This window comes from Pan troglodytes, chromosome 12 (assembly GCF_028858775.2).
Source record: "Pan troglodytes isolate AG18354 chromosome 12, NHGRI_mPanTro3-v2.0_pri, whole genome shotgun sequence".
Lineage (NCBI taxonomy): Eukaryota > Metazoa > Chordata > Mammalia > Primates > Hominidae > Pan > Pan troglodytes.
Genome location: NC_072410.2, coordinates 18,075,320 through 18,099,017, shown reverse-complemented (window position 1 = coordinate 18,099,017; position 23,698 = coordinate 18,075,320). Strand labels below are relative to the sequence as shown.

The following is a 23,698-nucleotide window of genomic DNA, read 5'->3' as shown; positions in this document are numbered from 1 at the left end:
CAGGTCAAGAAGAAGGTCTTGGGCTATCAGTGTGAATAGCTTGGAAAAAATGTCAACAGACATTCTTTGTCTGTTCAACCAAATAAACACCAAGCATGCAAATCCATGTTGTCACCAATAAGGAGCAAAGTTTTCATTGAGTCTTTTTACCTTGGCTTAACAACATGTAAAAGACAACTTATTCATTAAATATCTTTAAGAATAGTTTCCAGTATCAAAATATTTCAAACATTTAAAAATATTCCTGTTATTAACCTATGCTTGGTTTAGAGGCGGTGCTGCCAAGTTCTGAGAGCAAGGCTGCAAGTGCTGGGAGAGCTCAAATCTCCCGTGTGACCTGGCCAAGGGGCAGAGCCCCAGGCACCAGACCAGGGCCACCACGCATGCCTACAGGAACCCCATTCACCTGGAGTCCAGCACGAATGTTGCCCTCTAGAGCACAGTGCAGGGATGACCTCTCACATAGGTAACCCGTGTCCCTGGAGGCCCACCACAGCCCTGCTAGTCCCTCCTCACAGGTTCAGTTCCACAAAACTGTGGTCTAGATACAAGTTGAGGGAAGAGGATTTGCTTGACCCTTCCCAATTCAACCCGGCCATACTTGTTAACATAAAATGCTGGCTACCCTAGACAATGGAACTTTCTAACTCTTCTATGCCGCCAGCAACTTCTCCACGCCAAATGTCAGGGCTGCCTGGTAGATGTCACCTTCCAGGGTAAACCTGAGAAGTAGCTGGCAAGGCTAGAGATCATAGAAGGAGCAATAGCCAAAGGCACAGTGCCGTTCACCTGACTCAGGCAAAGCCATATATTTTAAAAGTCTGAACTGTGCAGGGACCAGATTCAAACTAGGGGCTGCCAAAAACCCGCTGATATCAGGGGACATCAGGGGCCCATCAATAATACATGACAGCTTCCTAAGAGAGAGGCAAGTATACTCAATCTTGTAGATGAATATGCAGATGGTTGCTTGGTTCTTTTTGCTCCATATAATAATAATAATAATATCATCATCATCATCACCATCACCGTCACAGCTGACAGATCTTTACCGGTCACATATATCAGCAGTGTTCTGAGCACTTTACACACATTCATTTTGTGTAAAGCGCAAAATGATTTGCACACCAACCTTGTGCAGGGTACAGCCCTTCATGACAGGCTCTGCTTCATGACTGCTCCTTGCACTTCTTACCTCCTGCCCTGGGGATACCCTGGTGTCACAGGTGAACCCACAGAATCCTGCTCAGCACTCCCACATGCAACTGGGAAGTACAAGGGTATTGTACACTCAAGATGAAAGGTGCACAGTTCTGAGGCATGTATTGTAAGGTCCTGGGCACCAAGCAGCCCAGCCATACACCGTGATCACCTGTTAGTCCCTCCCTCCCTGCAGGCTTCTCTTTCCCAGCTCTTTACTCTTAATGCCCTAAGATCTCATTCCCATAAATTACTCACATGTTAACCTTTGTCTTGTCCTCTGCTTTCAGATGATCTAAGCTAGGATAGTTGGCGTTATGGAATGAATGTTTTTGTTACCCCAAAATTCAGATATTGAAGTCTTAACCTCCAATGCGACTGCATTTAGTGATACGGCCTTTACAGAGGTAATTAAGGTGAAATGAGGGCATGGGGTGGGGCCCCATCTGATAGGATTAGTGTTCTTATAAAAAGAGACCTCAGAAGGTGAACTCCGCTCTCTCTCTCTCTCACTCTCTCCCCTCCCACACACATGCACACAAAGAAGAGTTCATATGAGGACACAGTGAGAAGGCAGCTGTCACAGGAAACCACAAAACACATCAACCCTGGCAGCACCTTGGTCTTGGATCTCCAGCTTCCAGAATGGTTAGAAATACATGTCTGTCGTTTAAGCCACCCAGGCTGTGATATTTTGAATGGCAGCCCTAGGAGACTAAGGCAATTGGTAAAAGGATAGCCCTGGAAATAGTATGCTCAGAATAAAATACTAGAGCGGGGTCACCGACCAATCAATCAGATGGCCATAAAGATGTCACTGCTGGGGTGAGTGGGTTTGTGCAGTCAGTCTCTATGACTCTTGTCTGTGATTGATTGGGATGGGGGACAGGTGATGGTGAAGCATCAGGTTAGTGACAATCATTAAAAAGGAAACCACACATGTCATTCATTCTGCATTTATCACACCCATAGAATAAGCAGCATCAACCTTGAACCCTGATGTAAAGTATGGACTTCAGTTCCTACCAACATATCAATATTGGCTCATTCAGTTGTAATGAATGTACCCCCCCTAATGTAAGACATTAATAATAAAAGAACTGTGCAGGGGGGTAAAGGGAGGGGTACATGGGAACTCTCCGTACTTTCCTCTCATTTTTCCTGTGAATGCAAAATTACCCTTAAAAAGTCTATTAATTTAAAAGATAAATTTGAATATGAGGAAGTTAATAAAAAAGAAAACAACAGGCTCAGATGAGTCAACTCTCACCTCAATGTAGGCTCAAAATCACAGTCAAGGTCTTATGAAGAGAGGCAGAAGTGCACAGGAGACTGCGTGTACAGCCAGGACAGGTCTGCTATGTGGAAATCAGGGCACTCACAGGAAAGCATAAGTCCCTGAGACCTTGTAGAGGCCAGGCAGGCTGGTGGATGAGCTGAGCCTGAGAATCTTGAACGTCAGATGCCCTGAACTCTCTGTACTGGCACAAGCAATGCCCTGCTCTGTGATGGAAGAGAGCAGCCTTCCCCACCTGGATCCCTGCAGACATCTCACCTAGAGCGTGCTTCTCAGACCACAATGCCTGTCCTTCTCAGGATCTGTTCCCACCCCACCCGCTTTGCCTCAGCAGAGACTGTGTGGGAAAATAAAGTCCTTGATATGAATGGAAATGACTCACACGCTGAAAGGATGGCAGGACTTGATGGATATGTACCAGCAGAAACCAGAAGATAGAGGCACAGGGCAATAGGGTTGTAGGGCTGGTTGGGGAGGAATTGTTGACATGGGCAATCACTTGTGAGTTCCCATACCTGCTTTTGATGATTCCTTGAAGTTAGAACAAGGTAGGTAGCGACATACAGCAAAAAAAGGGAAAATGACCCAGTGCAGTGGCTCATTCATGCCTGTAATCCCAGCACTTTAGGGGGTTGAGAAAGAAGGGTCACTTGAGGCCAGGAATTTGAGACCAACCTGGGCAACGTAAGGAGACCCCAACTCTACAAAAAATAAAATAAAATGAATGAGCTGGGCAGGGGTGGTGCATGCCTGTAGTCCCAGGTACTGCTGCAGCTACTTGGGAGGCTATGCTGGGAGGATGGCTTGGGCCCAGCAGTTCAAGGCTGCAGTAAGCTATGATTGTGCCACTGTACTCCAGCCTGAGTGACAGAGAAAGACCCTGAGAAGAAAGAAAGAAAGACAGAGAGAGAGAGAGAGAGGGAGGGAGGGAGGGAGGAAGGAAGGAAGGAAGAGAAGGAAGGAAGGAAGGTGGGAGGGAGGGAGGGAGGGAAGGAAGGAAGGAAGGGAAGGAAGGAAGGTGGGAGGGAGGGAGGGAGGGAAGGAAGGAAGGAAGGAAGTGAAGGAAGGAAGGAAGGTGGGAGGGAGGGAGGGAGGGAGGGAAGAAAGGAAGGAAAGAAAGGGGCTGGCCACGGTGGCGGTGGCTCATGCCTGTAATCACAGCACTTTGGGAGGCCGAGACAGGTGGATCACGAGGTCAGGAGATCGAGACCACCCTGGCTAACACGGTGAAACCCTGTCTCCACTAAAAATACAAAAAAGAAAAAAAATAGCAGGGCGTGGTGGTGGGCGCCTGTAGTCCCAGCTACTCGGGAGGCTGAGGCAGGAGAATGGCATGAACCTGGGAGGCGGAGCTTGCAGTGAGCCAAGATCGCGCCACTGCACTCCAGCCTGGGCAACAGAGCGAGACTCCATCTTAAAAAAAAAAAGAAGAAGAAGAAAAAGACATGAAGACATGGCAGAACATGTGAAAAGGACACAGTGAGAAGGTTATGAAAGACTGATTAAAATGAACAGCCTGGTGCCAAATGCAGTGTCTTCACAAGACAGATCAAGTCCTCAACATTGGAGCAATCTGTCACCCACAGCAGTGGCCATCCTAACACACATCCTTGAGTTGGCCTTCCCTTTGTCCCTGTCCCACCTCCCCTGTCTCTCTCTCCTGCTATCTGGGATCTCTTTCTAAGATAAGCAACTCAGAAAGATAGATCTCTTTGTTCACACTCCACCGTGGGGAGAACCTGGGCTGTGACAGATTCTGTCGTTATCCCCATTTTGCAGATGAAGAAGCTGTGGCACAGAGAAGCTGACTAACTTGACTGAAATCACACAGCTAATGAGTGGCTGAGCAGGGCCGTGACTCCAGGCCACCTGATTTTCAAATCTGTACCTTTCACCATTATGCTTAGTCAAATAAGACAGGACAAGTTGGAGAAACATAGACCTCATTCCTGCATATCCTAACCCATAAATTCTGAAGTCTTGAAACAAGTTTCTCAATCGCCTCAGTCTAAAATTTTTCAACTAATTTTTAAAAAGTGGAATGGAACTTGTCTTAAATCATCCAATTAAGTATTCCTTTGCTTCTCTTCTCTTTGACTCTATAGATCCGGTTTCTCTTATCTCCATGATACTTTACCACCTTCTCCTCAACAATGACAAAGCCATTAAAATTATTGCTAAAAAATTAGAACTTTAAAGCAGCTTGGAAAAAGTACTATTCAAAGAGGCAGAGCAAGTATTTGGAGCAACTAGACTGTCACAGGTAGCACTGGGTACAAGATATGGGTATTTATTCATCTAAACCAAGCCCTAGGACCAAAGGATAAATTGGTTAATTTTTTCATTGAATTCCCTTTGAAAACTTCTTATTTCGTAAGAAAAATTCTTATAGAAGAAAAATAAGAATTATTCTCATTTCAAAAAAAAACCAGCAAAAAATGTAGTAGCAAATATCTGTATCAATTGGAATCTTCTTCCTTGGCTTCGTGATACCACTTTCTCCAGCATTTGCTGCTTCATTATTTTCCTGGACTCTTTTGCTCCCTTAAACTTTCTATGACCATGACCATCCCTCAAATGTGGGTCCACCTTGGGAATCTGACCCCAGTGCTTGTCCTTGTTGTGCTCACTAAGAAGTCTTTCAGCAGGGCGAAGTGACTCACACTTGTAATCCCAGCACTTTGGGAGGCCGAGGCAGGAGGATTGCTTGCTTGAGCCCAGGAGTTCAAGACCAGCCTGGGCAACATGGAGAGATTCTGTCTCTACCAAAAATAAAAAAAAAAAATTAGCTAGGCATGGTGATGCACATTTGTGGTGCCAACTACTTAGGAGGTTGAGGTAGGAGAATTGCTTGAGCCAGGGAGGTTGAGGCTGCAATGAACTATGATCAAACACTGCACTCCAAGCTGCGTGACAGAGTGAGACTCTGTCTCAAAAAAAAATTTTAATTTAAATTTAAAAAAGAGGCCTCCTGTAATCCACAACCCCTCGTCCTGGGCCCCAGCCCCCAACACGTACACACACACACACACACACACACTCTCTCTCTCTCTCACACTCACACACCCACATACACTCATTTCAGCCAAAGCCAACTACTTACTAAGACACCAAACTCCTCCATGTCTCCGTTCTATGCAAGGAAACAAAAAGAGATTTCTTTCCCACTTTCTCTTTAATTCTTATGCATGAGCCCCAAGGTCTACATGTAATTTTAGGGAAAAAGTTCATTTTAAGGACAAAGAAGGTTTTTCATCTCTCATACAGTAGTCCTGCACCTGTATGCTCAAAGCCAGTTGGTCTTCGGCTACTCTGTAGTTCAGCACCAACCACAGGGAAGGCTGTATGTCAGACCCAGGGCCTAGAAATGTCTCCTGTCCCTTCTGCTCACATTCCTCTGGAAGGAACTCAGACACACACCTGCAAGTGGCTCTTGAAACATAGCCACCAACTGAGAGGTCACATATTGGGCTACAGCTAGCTCATTACCTTGAGAGAATGGGAAGGTAGACTTGGTGGGTAGTCAGCCATCTGGCCACTGGGATATGTCTACAATTCTTGGGTTCATGGTGCAGCAGAAGCTTTAGTTCACTTCCCACAAAAGAAATAAGGAATAAAGGGGAAAAGCAGACCTGATTAATTCAAATAAACAATAAACAAAAAACTATTTTACTATGTACAAGATTGTGAGCCTGAATGTTCCACATATTTTCTTTGGATCTCTGTTTTACTTAGAATAACTTTTCTGAGAAAGAAAGGCACAACACCTTTCGAAGCATATGGCCCTGAGACTCATCTAAGAAGAGTAATAATGGATAACAAAAATGTTTCTGCATGACACAGAGGGTCAAGGACATACCCAGGATGCCTCCAAATCTGAAAATGATGCCAAGTTTGAAATCAAAACAAAATCTAAGACTCTCCAAGGCAAAACATAAGGGCCTTAGACACACATATGGTTTCCATCTCTAACTGAAAGAGCTGGATCTAAACGGAGTTTCAAAGCACATATGCAGTTTCATAAATAGAATTAGGTATATCAGGATACCTTCCAACCCAGAAGTTTAGCAATGTCCTTTGCACAACTAAAGATCTGCTGTTCTGAAATCTAGTCTTTACTAAAGTTTCCTGGCTGGTCTTGAATCCTCATAAAATTCGGTTTTCACATGTGTTGGGGAAGCTTTAAAGACTTGCTTTGTGAGAAGGCTAATGAGAATGCCAGAATTTTCATTTTCGGGTAAAGAGTATAAACTAAGCCATCCATTATTTGAACATTTGAAAAAGATCTCCAAAGCATGTCTTTTGGGGACTAACCTCTCAATAAAATGTCCTTTCTGTCAAAACAGTTTGACCAATGAGACAGTAATCACAGTTAAAACTAAGCCACTGCTATGGTCAAGAAGAATTTACAAAATCTAGAGTCGTAGCTGTTTCAGATTCCATTGTCAAAATGCAATACCTAGCCTGCATTAAGACCATAAATCTGAAAATATAAAAGAAAATTTAAAAAGTATGAATCTGAAGTGAGAACTTAATTGTTTCTGTTTTCCCCAAATTTATTGAGCCACTGGTCAAGTCTCAATTTTATCAAGGTAATGGCATACACATGGGGAAGGTCCTAATTGAGAGATTCTGTTTTCAGAAATTTTGTACCCTGCCTATTTCATTTTATAAGGTGTGCTATATACACACACTGCTTCCCAGTACACCTGTTTGAGGTGGGATGTTGTGATGGTTTACTTTTCAATTACTTTCAGTTTGGGATTGGATGACTTATTTGCTCAAACTCGTGATAAAATTATTCTAATTGCTGTGGTCCTAGGGGAAAAAATAAAGTAAAAGAAAGCTGGAATCATGTTTGTCCTTCAAATTGGTCAGTTGATCCAACTTTCATAATTTTTGTAAATTTTTACCCAACAAGCACTAGATAAATAGAATAGTTACTTAAATTATTCATGAAAACAATTCCACTTGAGGTCTCTCAATTTAACTATACAAGCTGTACCAAAAAAAAAATCCTCCAAGAATTTCCAACCTGCTCCTTTGTTTGACAGTAATTGTCTGGATTAGTTAATCTACTCTGTGAGGAGAAGGCTGGAAGCCAGCCAGTGTGCAAGCCTTGCGGTTAACTTCTTGAAACTGTGTTTTCCATATGAAATCAGGATAGTGCAATTGCTAGGTGAATTCAAAATTCTTTCAGACTCATCTACAAAAATATGGTGAAGGATGTATAAATACCTTTTTGCCAATGTTCATGTTCTCCTCTGGAGCACAGGTTTTCTTGACTTACAGGGTTTGACAGTTGGGAGCATCCTTCATTCACTCTCACTTACGGTTGATGACAATGAGATTGAGAGAGATGAAGTCACTTGCCCTGTAGGGTTCACAATGCTTTCTGACTCCCACTCCAGTGCTCCTTATCATACAGTCTGCTACCAAACTCGTCCCAATATTCATCTTGAGGAAAGCTAGTTGTGAGAATCCAGAGATCACATTGCCAATGCCAGAATAACTTTAGTTTGTAGTTAAGCATTTGAAAAGCTGGTAGGAAGTCACAGAAATGGAAAATGTGGCCATCGCAAGACACTAATGAAGGAAGAGGAAATTCTCAAGGGGAACAGGCTCATGCACAGGCTGCTCTTCTTCTGAGTCAAGCTAGCAGGAATTTTTCTGGAGAGCATCCTGGAAAGAAAAGGAAAGATTTCTTTGCTCATTCTTTCCTTTCTCAATAAGACAAGTAAACGTTGGCAACCCACCAACATGGAGAATTGGCATAATAGTTCCAGGACCCCTCACGTATTCACCTGTCAGAGAAGGGTTACTGAACACAGTTGGCAGTTCCTGAAGTTCCTTGTTGAGGGGACAAGTCACGACCAACCTTTCCCTTTCTGAGAGGTTTCAGATGAAGGAGGATCCTCTCAGTCTTTGAAGATGAAGCTCCAAGAATCACAGAAAGGTGGCATTTAGTTAGACAAGACCTCTGGCTCTTTGGTTGGGAGTATTAGAAAGAGGTTTTCTTTTAACAAAGCACATCCTCTTATATCCCAACGCTGGTTTCATGCTGCTTTCTAATAAAGGGGTTTTCTAGAAGCAGCACCTGTAACACACCAGAGCAGGACTTTTCACTTGCATTTTCATAGTTAGTTTGGGTTCTTCAGGAGCCTCCTAGATGTAGAGCTGCTGTTCTGTGACTGGAATGTCCACACCCACAGGAACTGGATCAAAGAATATGGAAAAGAGAATTAAACTACACACAGCATATGCAGGCTTAGCTGTCCCAGACCTTGCCATGTGTGTGTCAGGTGGTGAGCTGCACTGGATGGTACTAACCACCTCTCTTCATAGCCAGAATCTCCACTGATAACTGATATGTTCAACCTCTTAGCACATGGTCACCATTGGTTCAATAAATATTCACTTTACGCTTTATTAGGCACTCTGTTGGACACTCTTTAAGCTTCCAAGAGTAGAATATGTGAATTCTCTGCTTTCCAAATCTTGTCGGGGGTTTCCTTCCCTTCTTCTTCTTCTCCAACCTCTTGTCCCATTTTACCAATATTATGAACAGATTCAGAGTAGAACAGAATGGACACAAAGTATCTTCCAGGGATTTTTGAGCCTGGTGTGATACATGTTTAACTGTTATGTCTGGTGATTACTAATGGAGACACAGCCTCAGATTCTCTGCTGCTTTGAAAGGCGGAATGGTAGCATATGGATTCCGCACTGCACTCTCCTTTTAACTAACCTGCAGGAGCACCTGTGTCAGGCTGAATTGTTCCAGAACAGCATATCAATTAGGCAAGCAGAGGCTTGAGGGGTTTTTTGCAAACCATCCTACCAAATGCTTCTCTCCAATTTTGTCTGTTGGCACTTCTATTTCAGTACCTCTCACCTTATTACCTAGTCTTTTTGAAATGATGACCACTTAAGAAAAAAACAACAGAAATAAGTAAAGAATACAGAAAATCATCCCTTTCTTCTTCCAAAACACCCCTTAACCAGCAAACCTTTGGAAGCTACTAAATATCCAGAAATATCCCAGTGGCAGAGCTGAGTAAAAGCTATATACATTTCCATATTATCTGTGTTTGTTGGGACACACTCTGCTATGCTACAGTAACAAATAAAGTAGCAGGGGTTCAACCTTATAGAAGATTATATGTTGTTCATGCAAAGTCTGATGCAGGTCAGCAGGACTCTCCTCCATCTGATGTCTCAAGGATCTAAGGTCTTCCCATTCCATGCTGCTACCATTTCAACTCCTGGCTCCCACGGATAGAGTGAGCATGGGAGACTCTTAACTGCCTCAGAACAAAAATGATATGCCTTTTTACTCAAAGTCCACTGGGTAGTGCTGGTTAGATGATCTTGAACTACTTTCAGGACAACTTGAGTCTTCTCATGTGCTCAGGAATGAATACCTGGATGTGGTAAGCACTAAGTATCTCTAGGGCTTCCATCAATGGCCCAACTCATATATTGTGAAGCAGGTGTTTTCATTACAACCATCTTCACAATTGTTAGCAACTGCCACATCTGACAAGTAGCCAGTCCCATTGCTTCAGGGCCAATGACCTCACCATAATCTCAAGGCCCTGCCTCCCAGGCCCACATGAGGGACCAGGGTTTCTCATCACCACTTTCAACAGCATCACGGCATTGCTTTTTGACCTGGAGATTTAGATTAACTTCTGCTCTACCAATACAGTCACCAAAACGTCAAGAGTAACAAGAGAAGGAAACTTAATTCTCCAGGATCTCTTACAGCATAAGAAATCAGGTCTTGGTGAGAAAAATACTTTCATAAATTGGTTGAGTATAAAATTCGCAAATGTTGAGGAATCATGTGTTAGACATAAAGCTGAAGTCATCCCAGAGGAGGGAGAGAAAAGGCAAAAAGGGTGGGCCTTTTCTAATAAAAGACTGGGGGGATTCCTAGGAGGGGGTCCTATCTCAGAGAATGATTCTCCAATAAAGCTGCTAAACTGAGAAACAGGCTTGAGAATGACCTTCCATGAAAACAGTGGCATGGACTAAGGAGGTGACATTCAGGCAATGAGGCTAAGGGAGGCTGAAGGAAGAAAGCACTAAGGAAAAGAAATTGCAGGAAGGACTCTGAGTTCTTCCAAGGCCACGGAATGAGGATTCCAGTAAAATTTGACCAGATTCTCCTAGGCGGGAACCCAGCTGACAGCTGGCTCACACAATAAGGACCTTAACTCGACTGGGTGTGGACTGGTGAAGCCCTACAGCCAAGCCACAGGAAAGGAGGGGTAGCTGGGGCAGAGTAGTTGACTCGTTTCATGCCACCCTTCAGGTGTCTCAACCTTACATCTCCTGAACATCTGCAGTGAAAGTAACCTACTTTCACCTCTTAGAAAACATCCCAGTTGGCCTTATATCATATAGGAATTGTGTTAACTTCCTCCAGCTCCCCTCCCCTCTGCTTTACACACATGCCTTGAGAACTAGGACCAAGAGAAATGTGCCTTCTCCCCAGGACTCAGCCCCATGTCAGGCCTACCATGGAAACTTATTCACCTTCTTCCCTAACCTATAAGATGGGCATGGTGACAGAGATCATACAGGATACAGGAGAGGTAGTGTGGCATAAAGATTGGCAGCAGGGCTAGGGCATAGGATCACACTGGTGTGTACCACGATTTTGATCCTAATTTCCATGAAGAGCAATCATCTCTTAGAGCTGTGCTAGAGACTACGTGAGAAGAAGAATATAAAACCGAGTGTAAGAGCTGGCATATAGTGAGCCTCAGTGAATGCTGTCTGCTTGAATAGGTAATGCCCTCTGAGAGGGTGGACAACAGGAAAAAAAATATCTTGGAGGTGAATCACCCGGAAATCAGCTCAGTTGGGCTGGGGAAATATTGGGGGGAAAAAAACAAATCAGCACCGGGAACTCTCCAAATGACCTGGAGCAAGAAGGTTTCGGCATGAGAAAGTCCTCTTTGTCTTAGTGAGAGACTTAACAACTGTTGAGAATGCAGGCATCAGCTAAGTGGACTGGGAGATGCAGGAAGGTAGGGGAAGGCAGAGGCACTTCCCAGAAATCTGGAAATTACACAAATGACAGAGATCATCAGTGGTGGCCAGTGTGCTTCCCACTTCTTTCATAGTACTTGTTTTTTGCAGGCACTGGCTGACTGAATAGAGACAGCTAGGTATAGTCCTAGACCAAGGCTCAGCCCATGGGATGTAAGTGAAAGTGTGTGCTGCAGTTTCTGGGAATCTTCTTTAAGAGACAGCAGGTGTCTGCTCTTTGCCACGTCTTCCTCATTCCTCTTTCTTGCTGGCAGGAATGCAGGCGTGATGGGCAGTGCTACAGCAGTCATCTTGGACCTAGAGGTATCCTGGGGGAACAGAAGCCCATGTGGAACCACAAGAAAGAAGAAGCAATGAGCAATGGAGGCCAGACACCCCAGCGTCTAGTGTGTTAGATAAGCAAAGTTGCCCTCACTCCAGAGGACACAGAGAAAAGAGGGAGGGTGGTGTCCAGATTTTTATGTAAGAAAGAAATAAACCTCTATCTAGCTAAAGCCACAGTTATTCTGGATCTCATTTTATGCACAGTCCAACTCAATCCTCAAAGGTAGTAACTTACTCTACCTATGTGGCCGTTGATGACATTTCCACTTACCAGCCTTGGCTGTTCATTATATTTCTATTCAATTGTTCTGGGATGCTAGCATTTATTATAACATTAATCTTATTTTAGCAGTGTTATAATCTCACTCCCATTTAACTGCTCTTCAAAATGAAGATTGAATGTCAGTTCTACTATTGTCCATCTTGCCTGGATATTGTAACAGTTTTCACATACCTATTTTAAAACAAGTGGGGCTTGGGGGAGCTGAAACGGAGCTTCCCAATTTTGCCCAGAGCTGGCCTAAGGAACACCTTACTCAGCAGTGGGAACACATACAAATAAAATACTATTTTTAAAGGGCTCCGGCCTCCCTTCATCCAAAAGAACTTCATCTCCTAACACGAACTTGGCATTCTCTGTTACTCACCCAATGTAAATTGGTTTTCCTTCTGGGTAAGCATTGATTTGCAGAGATCACCGGGGGCAGGGCAGCTCCTGATCCCAGGCTGCGTTGGCAGTGGCCGCCCTGCACATTCAGACAGCTCCTCTGCCTCTGCGGACTGGGAGAGACTGCCTGCTGGCTCTCCGGACCATGCTACCGACCCAGGCCGGAGAAGGAGAAAAGAAGGCGGGAGAAGTGATCCCAGCCAGGTGGTGCTCGGCACTGCCACATGCCATTGTCCTCCTGACCGATGGGAGGTCACCTGGTAAGGGCCGGGGCCCCCACCCCTCCGCTGTGACTGCTGCTGTCCGGCATGCTTGGGATTCCAACTCATCTATTATTTAGTTGGAAGGGATGTTTTTAACACCTTGTGTGTTTAGGCTGTTTTATTCTTTCACCAGCCTTCACAGGTATGAATCTACGTAATCTTCATAACAACTTTTAGAAACTAGGTATGGAAGATACTGTTCTCAGTATTTCAAATGGAGGAAACCAAGGCTCTGAGAGTCGCCTCCTATAACTTCTGTAGCTGGAGCCCTGCTACCTCTTGCCTGGCCTGAGGACAGCGGGGAAGCTACGACAAGTGCATGGATAGCAGCTGGGAGGGGAGGCTGGCAAGAGGCTCTCGGTTTCCCCCTGCATGCTGCCTTCCCTGGCCCCGCCTCTGCTTGGAGTCCCCAGCAGGCAGTGTCAGCCCCACACAAGACAGAGATCTGGGGCCTCACACCTCACCTTGCCCGCCCCTCCAAGGGCCCAGCAATTACTCGAGAATCTGACTTTGGTGATTTAATTGCTTTTCCCTTAAATATGAGAAATAGGTGTAATTTCTCCTTTTGTTCTTTTACTACAGCCGGAGTGGTAAATACTACCTACTGCCAAAGAACACGGGCATCCACTCTGTCTTCAATGCCTCTTCCGTAAGACATTTGAACTGAAATACGAGGTGTATCATCTAGAATGAATAACCAAGGGGGCCAAGAAAGGCCTAGACTGAAGAAATAAGTCAACATGTGCGTTCTCCGGCACAGGCCCCTCCATGGAGCCGGCAGTCGGCTATGCAGCCAGGGGACGCAGATCCACAGCTCTCGGGCTGATTCAGGACTGTGCAAGCCCCGCAGAAGCCAGGGAGCTGGTGTCCTGGGCATCCTGGCAGTTCTTTTCACGTTGGCGCAAATGAGCAATGCGCACGAAGCTGCTCCATCTCCTCTGCTGCGATTTCGCTGCCGAAGAGCCGAGGAAGGTTAGGATGCAATTAACAGAGCGGAGTGACCTGCGACGGGGTTAACCTGCGGAACAGAGGCAGCCATAAATCAGCATCCCGGCCTCACGGACGCGCCAGCAGAAGGAAGTCACGCAAGGGGCTTTAAGTCAGCCAAATTGATAGCACCAACAGATCTAGATGGTGTTTTCTTTTCTAGAACCTAGAGTAGGTCTTTAGAGACAGACGGACGCTTGGTTTCCGAAAACTGTAAAACAAGGATGCAAGATGCAATATGCACAGAGAATTAATGTCAGTTGTGTTTATGGCTTTTTTTTTCTTGCCAAAAAAGAGTAGATTCCTTATTGTCATGTGGTGAAAGATGTGCTCTGTTTTCTTTAAAATCTAATCATACTTTTGGTAACAAAATGGAAAAATATGAACATTCCTTTTTTTTGAGAATTGATAAAAGCTTATCTATGAACTGACATTAAATAACCATGATGTCAAAAAAACAAGACCATTTTTTGAATGCTTATTATGTGCCAGGTGTTAACCTACCTTAGCTCTTTGATTTTTTCACACTTTTCAGAGGTAGGTTCAGTGGGGACCATTTTGCAGATGATGAAACTGAGGCCCATACAAATGAAGTACATTTTCTAAAGTCACACCACTAATTAGTGTAAGAAATAGAATTCCAAAGTTCAAAAGATACAAACTGAAAAGTTACTATTTACCGTGCAATTTTCATACCACTTCACATCAGTATTGGTAAGAATTTTACATAGGGTAAAGGTGTCATGGTATAAACTACCTAACTGGTTTTTTAGTTGTTTGTTTGTTTTGTGACAGAGCCTCACTCTGTCGCCCAGGCTGGAGTGCAGTGGCACAATCTAAGTTCACTGCAGCCTCTGTTTCCTGTGTTCAAGCGATTCTCCTGCCTCAGCCTCCTGAGTAGCTGGGAATACAGGTGCCCGCCACCATGCTCGGCTAATTTTTGTACTTTTAGTAGAGATGGGGTTTTGTCACGTTGGCCAGTCTGGTCTCGAACTCCTAGGCTCAAGTGATTCGCCCACCTCGGCCTCCCAAAGTGCTGGGATTACAGGCATGAGCCACCATGCCCGGCCATCCTAACTGTTCTTGAGGACTGATCCTGTGCGGGTTATCTGACTTGCATTGTTTGAGAGAGTCATTAAATCCTCATGGTCAGAACTCAGTGTGTATTATTCTTGCTACTCCTTCATGAATCCATCTTAACACCCATGCCGCCTCTATATTTCCATACCCATTGTAGAGGTAAAGAAAGTAAGGCTCAGAGTGTGCAACTTTCCCATTATCTCACACAGCAAAGAAGTGCCAGAGCCAGGGACATACTGAAATGCTCTCGAATTCTAACGCCCACATCTCTCCCACTTCTTCACACAGATTCCATCAATAATTAAAGACAGAAGAGGGCCTGTGGCTGTGCCTTCCAGACTCCTTTATTTACTTATTTTAAAATAGAGTTAAGCCGGTCAGTAGCATGCACCTGTAGTCCCAGCTACTCAGGAGGTTGAGACAGCAGGATCGTGTGAACCTAGGAGTTCAAGGCTGTAGTGAGCTATGATCAAATCACTGCACTCTAGCGTGGGAAACAGAGTGAGACCCTGTCTTAAAAATAATAATAATAACAACAATAATAATAGAGTTGACCAAAGTCAGAAGTAGGTAGGGAAGGAACCAGGCAGGTAGACTCCGGTCTTATGAATGACCGGTGGCTGAATGTCCAGGAGTTTCTGCCACAAAGAAGGGAGGCCAATACCTTGGGTGTTGAGGCTGCAAAAGGAATACCATAGCATTTCATGTAGAAAACTACACATGGATTCAGGGAAAGAAGATTTGGATAAAAAAGGATTGGACCTTTGACGTGAAATATGAGCTCCGAAAGGCTCACAAGTGGCCAGGGTTACTAAATAATTAATCAAGAGCAGGCGGGTGGCAGTTTGAAATGTAAATGGGATGGAGGAAGGTGTGATGCTGTCATTCAGGAGAGGCTGATGTGGCTGGAGCTCTGAGCCACTGTACCAGCTCCCGGGAAGGCATGGGCGCAAAGGAGCAGCGAGGCCGTCCGACAAAGGGCCCCAGAACCCCTAATTCTTGCCTTTGACCTGCGGTTCACTTTCATGTCCCTGTCCCTCAAGAGATGTTAAAAAATGATGAAGAACTGGCTAGGCATGAGGGAGGGGAAGCGAAGCCAACTAAAGAAATGTTACCTGTGTCAGGCAGCAGCAGACACACTTGAGAACACCTTCAATTTTCCTTACATTTTCCTGCTTCTTGAAAAAAAAATGCATCTTTTGTCTGTCCTCTCCCCCTTTCTTCCCAAATTCTCTAGAGTTCTTCCTGCAAGTGGTTCTGTGTGACTCAAAGGCAGACAACAGCTGCAAGCAAAGGAACAAAAAAGAAGATTGACAATAGGAAAAGGGGCAGGTGAGAGAGACTCCCTTTACCTTATCAAACCAGAAAATGCCGTGGCTTAAATAGCAAGAAAATACAGTCTGCAGAAGATGAAATGTCTCTTTTCTGACTAAACAGTGATCAAAAATCTCTGTTCTAGAAAAATATGACTGCTTGGCATTCAAATCAGTGTCTTAGATCCGGAAGTAACACTCATGCCTAGCATGGTCTGGTACTTAGTGGGTGCTAGATGTATATTCATTCTTTTTTTGTGTCCCTTTTCTTGTCTATTACACCTTCCTGCACAGGCCAGCCAGCCTCCCCTTAAATTGGCTAGTCTCTCCAAGCTTCAGTGTAAGCTCTGGAAAGCAGAGACAACTCTGGTGCCCACCTGGTAGGGCTGTGCATGTCAAGGGCTGAGCCCATGCCTGGCACGGGCATGAGCTGGTGTAGTGATTGTTGTGTTTGTTATTCCAGACTTAGGAAGCAAGATGTGCACCACTTGGTTTTGTGGGGAAACTGCCAACACTTCTGGGCAGCAAAAGCACAGGGTTCCAGGCAGGGGTGGCAGGAGAGGCGGCTAGTGAGGAGGGTGGGCCAGGGCGTCTGCTGTGTGAGGAGGGACTTGCTGAGGCCTGTGGAGGTTGAAGGGGGAGGCAAGGGTGGCACAGCCCCCACTGGAGAGCAGGCTCAGGAGGTCCTCACTAGGTACCCTGAGGATAGGCATGGAGAGAGGGAGTGGAGAATGTAAAGGACCCTGAGGAGTGGGGCCATTTGTGCTCCCCAAACCCCCTCACTGCCTAGGCCAGGGGCAAGGGGGCTGGGAGGGGTAGGGGCCACACTGCCAGCTCCTTCAGGGGCTAAGTCTGTGGAGGAGGTTTTTAGCAGCCTGGAGGTAGAACCGGTGTTTTCTGCTTCTTCTCCCTCCAGACAGCGGCTCCCCACCTCCTGTCCCTTTCCTTCCTCTCCATTCCTCTCTCTCCCCGTCTCCCTTTCTCCTCTCCTTTGCTTTAGCTTTCTAACCTTCCCTTGCAGAACAAAATCAGAAATGAGTCCCTCCCCTAGAAGTCTCCACCCACCATATGGGCATTTCCATTCATTTTTCTGACATTTCTGCATTTTGCAGGAGGTTGTGACCATGCAGGCCAGGGCCGGGGGCAGGAGCAAGGGCAGCTGAACGGAGGCAAGGGCAGCTCTGCGTGGTTCCAGGGGGTTCTGCTCCCATCCCACCTCCCTCTCTTCACCCTGCTGCACCCACGCCCGTTACTTCAGATATTGGCCAAATGGAAATCTGTTGACTTGCACAGCTCTGGCTCCTTTCTGAATAGGATCTCATAAAAACACACAAAAGTAATCCGTAATGGAAATAAAAATAGAATAGAGCCAAGTGCTGCAGCTTTTCCTCTTATGTAGTACAAATTGCTATGATGCACACATTGTTTCAAATTTAAAATCCTGGTTTCTTAATGCCTTTCCATTCAGGGAGACAATATCACTTAACTCTTAAGTTCATGGACACTTCCTTTCCAAGAATTTACTACATGTGGTGTGTATTTCTTTAGGAAGTTTATCTGCTTCATAATTTTAAGAGTCTATAGGCCAGAACTTCCAAAACTCGGTAATTTAACTATTTCTGCTATAAAATATACATACAGAAATTGTATCAGCTAGAAAAATATTAATTTTGAGAAATCAAAAGCTAAGTTAGATTTGATTTGGGGAATATTTTCCAAACAAAAGAAAATAATCCTAAAGTCAAAACTCTGAGCTTTTTATTATATTGCAAGGAAAGCATATAGAGGAATTGGGTTGTTTAGTGTGTGTGTGTGTGTGTGTGTGTGTGTCTTCTCAAAGAACTGTAGATTTACACACAGAGCATTGTAACCAACTTCATCCCCATCTAGTATGCAGTGAGAAGCTTGCAGCTTAACCTTGAGTGAGGAGGATTTAAGTTCAATATCAAAAAAAGAGTTCCTGGCAATAAGGGTTGTAAGGACATTTGTAGAGTTTGCCTAGAGAGACTGGCCCACCCTTCCCTGGAGAGCTGTGCCACTTGTGTAGATTCAGTCTGAGATGACAGCCAGGAGAAAATTTCCCAGGTTATCTTATCCCAAAAACCCTCCCCAGGACCGCCTGGACTTACACGTGGGTTAAAGGGTAGATTGAGTGCACCAAGGCCAAAGGCCAGCCTAGACACTTGCCAGCATGGGATCTTGAGCAAGTCATATGCTCAGAATCAATTTTTCAGTTACAGGAGAAACATGGTAAGAACCGTACATCCCTCCTAGGTTTGTGGTAAGGCTAAAGGGGGTGGAAAAGTGCCTATTAGGGTGGAGCCTCCTACAAGTGTTGGTCACTAGTAGGTGCTGCATGAAATTCACAGATGGAAGGTCATGATCCCTTTTTAATCCAAAGGGATTAAAAACCTGCAGAAGTCCAAGGTGAGCAGATCACAAGGTCAGGAGTTCGAGACCAGCCTGGCCAATATGGTGAAACACCATCTCTACCAAAAATACAAAAATTAGCCGGGCATGTTGGCGGGAGCCTGTAGTCCCAGCTACTCAGGAGACGGAGGCAGGAGAATAGCTTGAATGAGGCAGAGGTTGCAGTGAGCTGAGATGTGCCACTCCATTCCAGCCTGGGCAACAGAGTGAGACTCCATCTCAAAAACAAAAATGAAAAACCTGCAGAGGTACTAATAAAGTTTACAAGTCCTTGGTCTAAGTTGCAATTTTTTTCTCCACACCTGAGAAATCTGTTAAGTTGTACAAATAAATAATTCAGAGGCCAAAGTACCACATATCTCATCTTAGGTGATCAACAAGTTCACGCCAAGCCCCAACAGCCCAGCACTAAGGAAGGCCACAGTGTCCATGTGAGCAGTGACTCCCAGCTAAACTTAGACTCAGTATCTGTCCATACAGAGGATCAAACATCCCAGAGTTCCACCTCGAGGAACTTCCCTGATTGACCCCATGAGTGGACTCCTCGGTAACATTCCCGCTGTGAGAAAGCCTGCCAGACCCATCAGGGTCTTCATGCCAGAAAGGATGCAGCTCCAGGAAGCCCTGGCTCTCGTGGCCAACTCTGAGGTGTCAACCCCTCAAAATCTGACCAGAGAAAAGGCCAGTGCAGCAGTGCAGGCCTCATGAGCAAGCACCACCACCGACTTGCCTTAGGAATGCACTTCCTCTTTCCCCTCAACCTCCCTATCGTTAAGTGACTGAAAGCCACACTCACAACGAGAACAATATCTGGGTATCTCTGGTCATCATTTCGCTTTCCTCTGAAGCTGGAATAATTATCCTACAGGTATCAGCTGTGGCAGAAGGTGGCCGGAGTTTGTGCTACAAGAATATTCCCAGGGGTTGCAGTGAACCGAGATCACATCACTGCACTCCAGCCTGGGAGACAGAGCAGGACTCCATCTCAAAAAAATTAAAAATAATAAAAAAAAGACAGACAAATATCACATGTTCTCATTCATATGTGGGAGCTACAAAGGCGACTTCATGGAGGTAGAGGATAGATGATGGTTACCAGAGGCTGAGGCTGGGAAGGATAGAGGGGAAGGAGGGATTAAAAATGGGTTGATTAAGGGGTACAAAAACACAATTAGATAGAAGAAATTAGATCTGGTGTTCCATAGCACAATAGGGTGGCTATAGTTAACAATAATTTATTGCATATTTTGAAATAACTAGAAGAGTAGAATTGAATGTTCCTAACACAAGGAAATGATAAATGTTTAAGGTGATAGATATCCCAACTACTATGATTGGATAGTAATTGTATGCTTGTATCAAAATATCACATGTACCCCATAAATATGTACAACTATGATGTATTCATAAAAATTAAATTAAAAAAAAATATGTCCAGGGATATAACCTCAGAGGTAAGGTAGTATCTGGGTGAGAACTTACTGGGCACAATAAGTGCCGCACCCATCTTGAGGATGGAACCGAGGACAAAGCTGGTCTATCTTGTCCCCACTCACCATCCCTTCCCTGTTGCTGGTGTCTTTCCACAACATAAGTCTCAGGCCCCTGAAATGGCAAGAAACCTCCAATTTACAGGAGCCACAGGACCCACCTCCAACACCTGGTGGGATGAGCCCCCCCAATTCCCAGCCCACAGACACAGGGAGGCCTCATCTTCTGGAATCCAAGTACAGTATAACCTACCATCTTCCACCAGAGCCATCTCAGGTGTCTCACTCTCATCACTAAGAATTTAAAATATGATGTCTTTTTTGCATAAAGTAAAATTCAGGAAAAATAAAAATGTTTATGGTCCACATATTTTTAGGAGTTACATGTAAAATATACATATACAGAATGCCTTCAGTACACAGGAAGGAAGGGTAGCAAAATGCTTTCTTGGTGGCATTGCCTCCTCCAACTACTCACAAAATAGTGAAAAATGAACACCCTGCTAGATCCTTTCCTGAGGATATGTGTGGAAAGGATAGAGGACTATGTGTCTCTCTCAACCTCAATCCAGGACACCAACTGCATGCACATGGCCGCAGATGCCATCTCTCTGGGCCAGCCTCTGTCCCTCCTGGGCTGGTAGATGGTTCCTCAGCCCCAGCCTGGCAGGGTCAGCTCCAGCTGGAGAGACAATACTGCTCAAACTTGAATGAGGGAGGTTATGTTCAAAGGACTCCACCACCTGAACTGAGGTTTTTGCTCCTGAAATTACTAGATTGATGTTTGCATTCCTAAAGCTTGATGACTGCATATTGCTTATCACTGTTATAGAGAAAAGATATTCCTGACGCATGCCGTAACCTACCTGAATGTGAGACATTTCCATTTAGAAAGAGCCCGTGAACTCAGCCCTGGCCCTCTCTCTACCTGGTACCTCTTCCTTGAGCTTCCCCAAAACTCACACTCCTTTGCCAAAGTGCCTAAAAAGAGTAGAAAATGAAATGATTAAAACTGAAGAACTCAGGAGGAGGGCATGGGCCACAATATAACATGTTCTGTACTCAGAATCCAAATATCAGAGTTCAAAAACCACACTCACCCATGACCAGCTGTGTGACCAGGAACCAGCCTTTTTACCTGAGTCCCAATTTTCCATGCTTATAGCACACAGGTTCCCAAATTCTCTCTGCCTTCCACGGATCTAGGGGTAAGGCTTAGATAAGATAAAGCACTTGACAGTCCCCAGACCAGGCCCTGCCCCCACACAAAGTGCTCAGTGCAGGTTGATTGTAAAGTACTGAGGGAGCATCTGGTAAAATCACACCACTGATGACAGCAATCAGGGGTTTAACGCTGCTAAAAAGTCTGCACCAACCTGTAAAAGAGATGGCAAGATCCTCGCTCTTCTCTGAAGCCACACCCTTTGCCTGTGCCTGGAGCTTGCTCTCTGCGGGAGAACCTGGAGCTGATCTCCAGAATACAGCTTCTCTCGGCCTTTTAAACCAGGGCCCAGAGAGGCACTACCAGAATACCAGATTACCGGGGAGGCAGGGCAGCCGAGGCTCCAAAATGGAGGAGGAGCCCCTTGCTCACAAACCAGGACCTGCTGCCTGCCTAGAAGGGCTCTAGCAAGAGATGAAACCCCTTAAGCCACAGTCGGGGAAAAGGATCAGACAGTGAGCTCCTCTCCGGCCCAAAGCGCAGTGAGGACAGGGACAACACATGGATAGGAGTGCTCTCCTGTGACCAGGACAGAGCTTGGCACTAGGAGGTGCTCACCAAGTACTGAAGAATGCCTGAATGCCCTAGGCAGAGGAGGTGTCGCATATGCCAGCCCCAGGGCACTGATGGGAGAGCCACAGAAAGCCCCAGGATGCAACTGTCCCACAGCAGTGGGGCTAGAAGTAGAGGGAGGAGGGCCTCCAGGGGAGAGAAGTCGCCAGAGAGCCTCTGTTTGCTTCCTGCCACTGCCCACAGCCAGCCCTGCAGCAGCGTTTCTGGCTCCCTTCCTCAGCCACATTGCAGAACAGGCAGGCCCGGCTGTGGCACAGTCTGAAATGCCCAGGCACAGCACGACTGCTAAATTCTCGCACTCCCTGGACTCAGCTCAGCCCCACACCGCGCATTCTTACTCTCCAGTTCTGGGGACAGATTTTACAGCCCGTTCGCATCTTCCCAAGCCTCGCTCAGATCTGGGCACATGGCACAGGAAAAAGCGCCGCTGAGCGGATCTAAAGAACAGCGGGTGTCGGGGAGCCGGAAAGCAGGAATCATCTCAGCAATCCGTCTCTGGATTGGGAGGAAGAACAAGCTCCTAAACACATTTGCTCACTGCTAGGGAGGCGGCGCCTCTTCTGAGGGAAGCCACTCCCTCTTCCCACAGCCTGCTCCTGGCTTTATTGCCCTTCTCAGTCACTGTCATTGCCGTCACCTCCTCATCAAAATCTACCCCCTTCTCCCTCTCTTGTTCTCTCCCCTCAGCCCTGCCTATCTTATTAACACTTTCCAAACACGTCTCTAATCCACTCCTCTCCCTCTCCCCAGCTCCAGGACACCCTCACAGCTGCGTCTGTGGACTGCTTCAGTATCCTCCCTGCTGACCCTGTGGCCCACAGCTCACCAGCTTCTGTCCTTCCTTCTAATCCGTACACCAAGATGTCCCAAAATGTTCTTTGTGAAGAGTAAATCTAACAGTGCCTTCCGACGGCTGAAGACCATTTGTGACTCTCCACGGCCTGTTCTCAGCCCAGGCTTCTGTTCCCCTAGCAACACCAAACTATCACCTTCTGAGCACTCAACAAAAACCCTGCTAAGTGCTTTCATGAAACTTCCCATCGAATCCTCACAACGTCACTGGAAAGAGGCATTGCCGTCTGCATTTTACTTGTGAGGAAGCTGAGACTGAAGGGCTCCATCATTTGTAGACAGCAAGGCAGTAGTCCAGCTGGGATCCTCAGCCAGGCAGGCCCAGGCCTACAGGCACTGGCCCATCCCACCTCCAGTGGCTCCCAGGGCCACTTAGAAGTTTCAAGTCCTCCCCAGCTTCCCAAGGCCAACTGCAAGGAGTCTCTCAATCCCTTCCAGGTGTCCCCATCACTAAAGGATGTGTCCCTCTGCAGCTTAGTTGTACGTCTGTTTTTCTCCCCAGGGTGGATGCCTTGAAGATAAGAATCATCTTGAGTCCCTAATGCTTAGCACAGAGCTGTACTCAGGAGGGTTAATTGAATTAATTAATGGTCAGCAAAATGAATGAGTGGATGAATGAATATCACACATTCAAGTGATCACATTTCCTGTCTCTTCCACAATAAGGCTCAATTGATTGGCTTGCCTATGTCAGGAATGTTGGATATAGGTATACTGGTTACAGAATAGTATCAGAGCAAGGTTAAATTTTCAACATTTAAGGGTGGAATCACCCTCACAATAAACGTGTTGTTTTTGTCAGCATTGTCGCTGTTGTTGTTTACTATGGAATGTCACCATGCTTGAATCTTAAGCAGACGGGCTTGGGCTCCATTCATAATTTTCGTGCTTTAGAAAAAGTTATGATCACAGAAGGGGACCTTAGCGCTTGCCAACT

At 45.6% G+C, this 23,698-nt stretch overlaps 1 long non-coding RNA gene across 2 annotated transcripts; it reads right to left on the bottom strand.

Moving 5' to 3' along the window:
- Positions 1-3,613: 3,613 nt before the first annotated feature.
- On the bottom strand, positions 3,614-22,625 carry LOC744610 (uncharacterized). Of its 2 annotated transcripts, none has more exons than XR_001715979.3 (6): positions 21,491-22,625; positions 21,215-21,316; positions 20,981-21,095; positions 15,997-16,164; positions 7,736-13,832; positions 3,614-6,088 (listed from the first exon to the last, which is right to left on the bottom strand). It is a non-coding gene; the product is annotated as an uncharacterized LOC744610 (long non-coding RNA). The 2 variants fall into 2 exon arrangements; XR_001715978.3 differs by having other exon boundaries at positions 3,614-8,179; positions 8,302-13,832.
- Between the last annotated feature and the right edge of the window lie 1,073 nt (positions 22,626-23,698).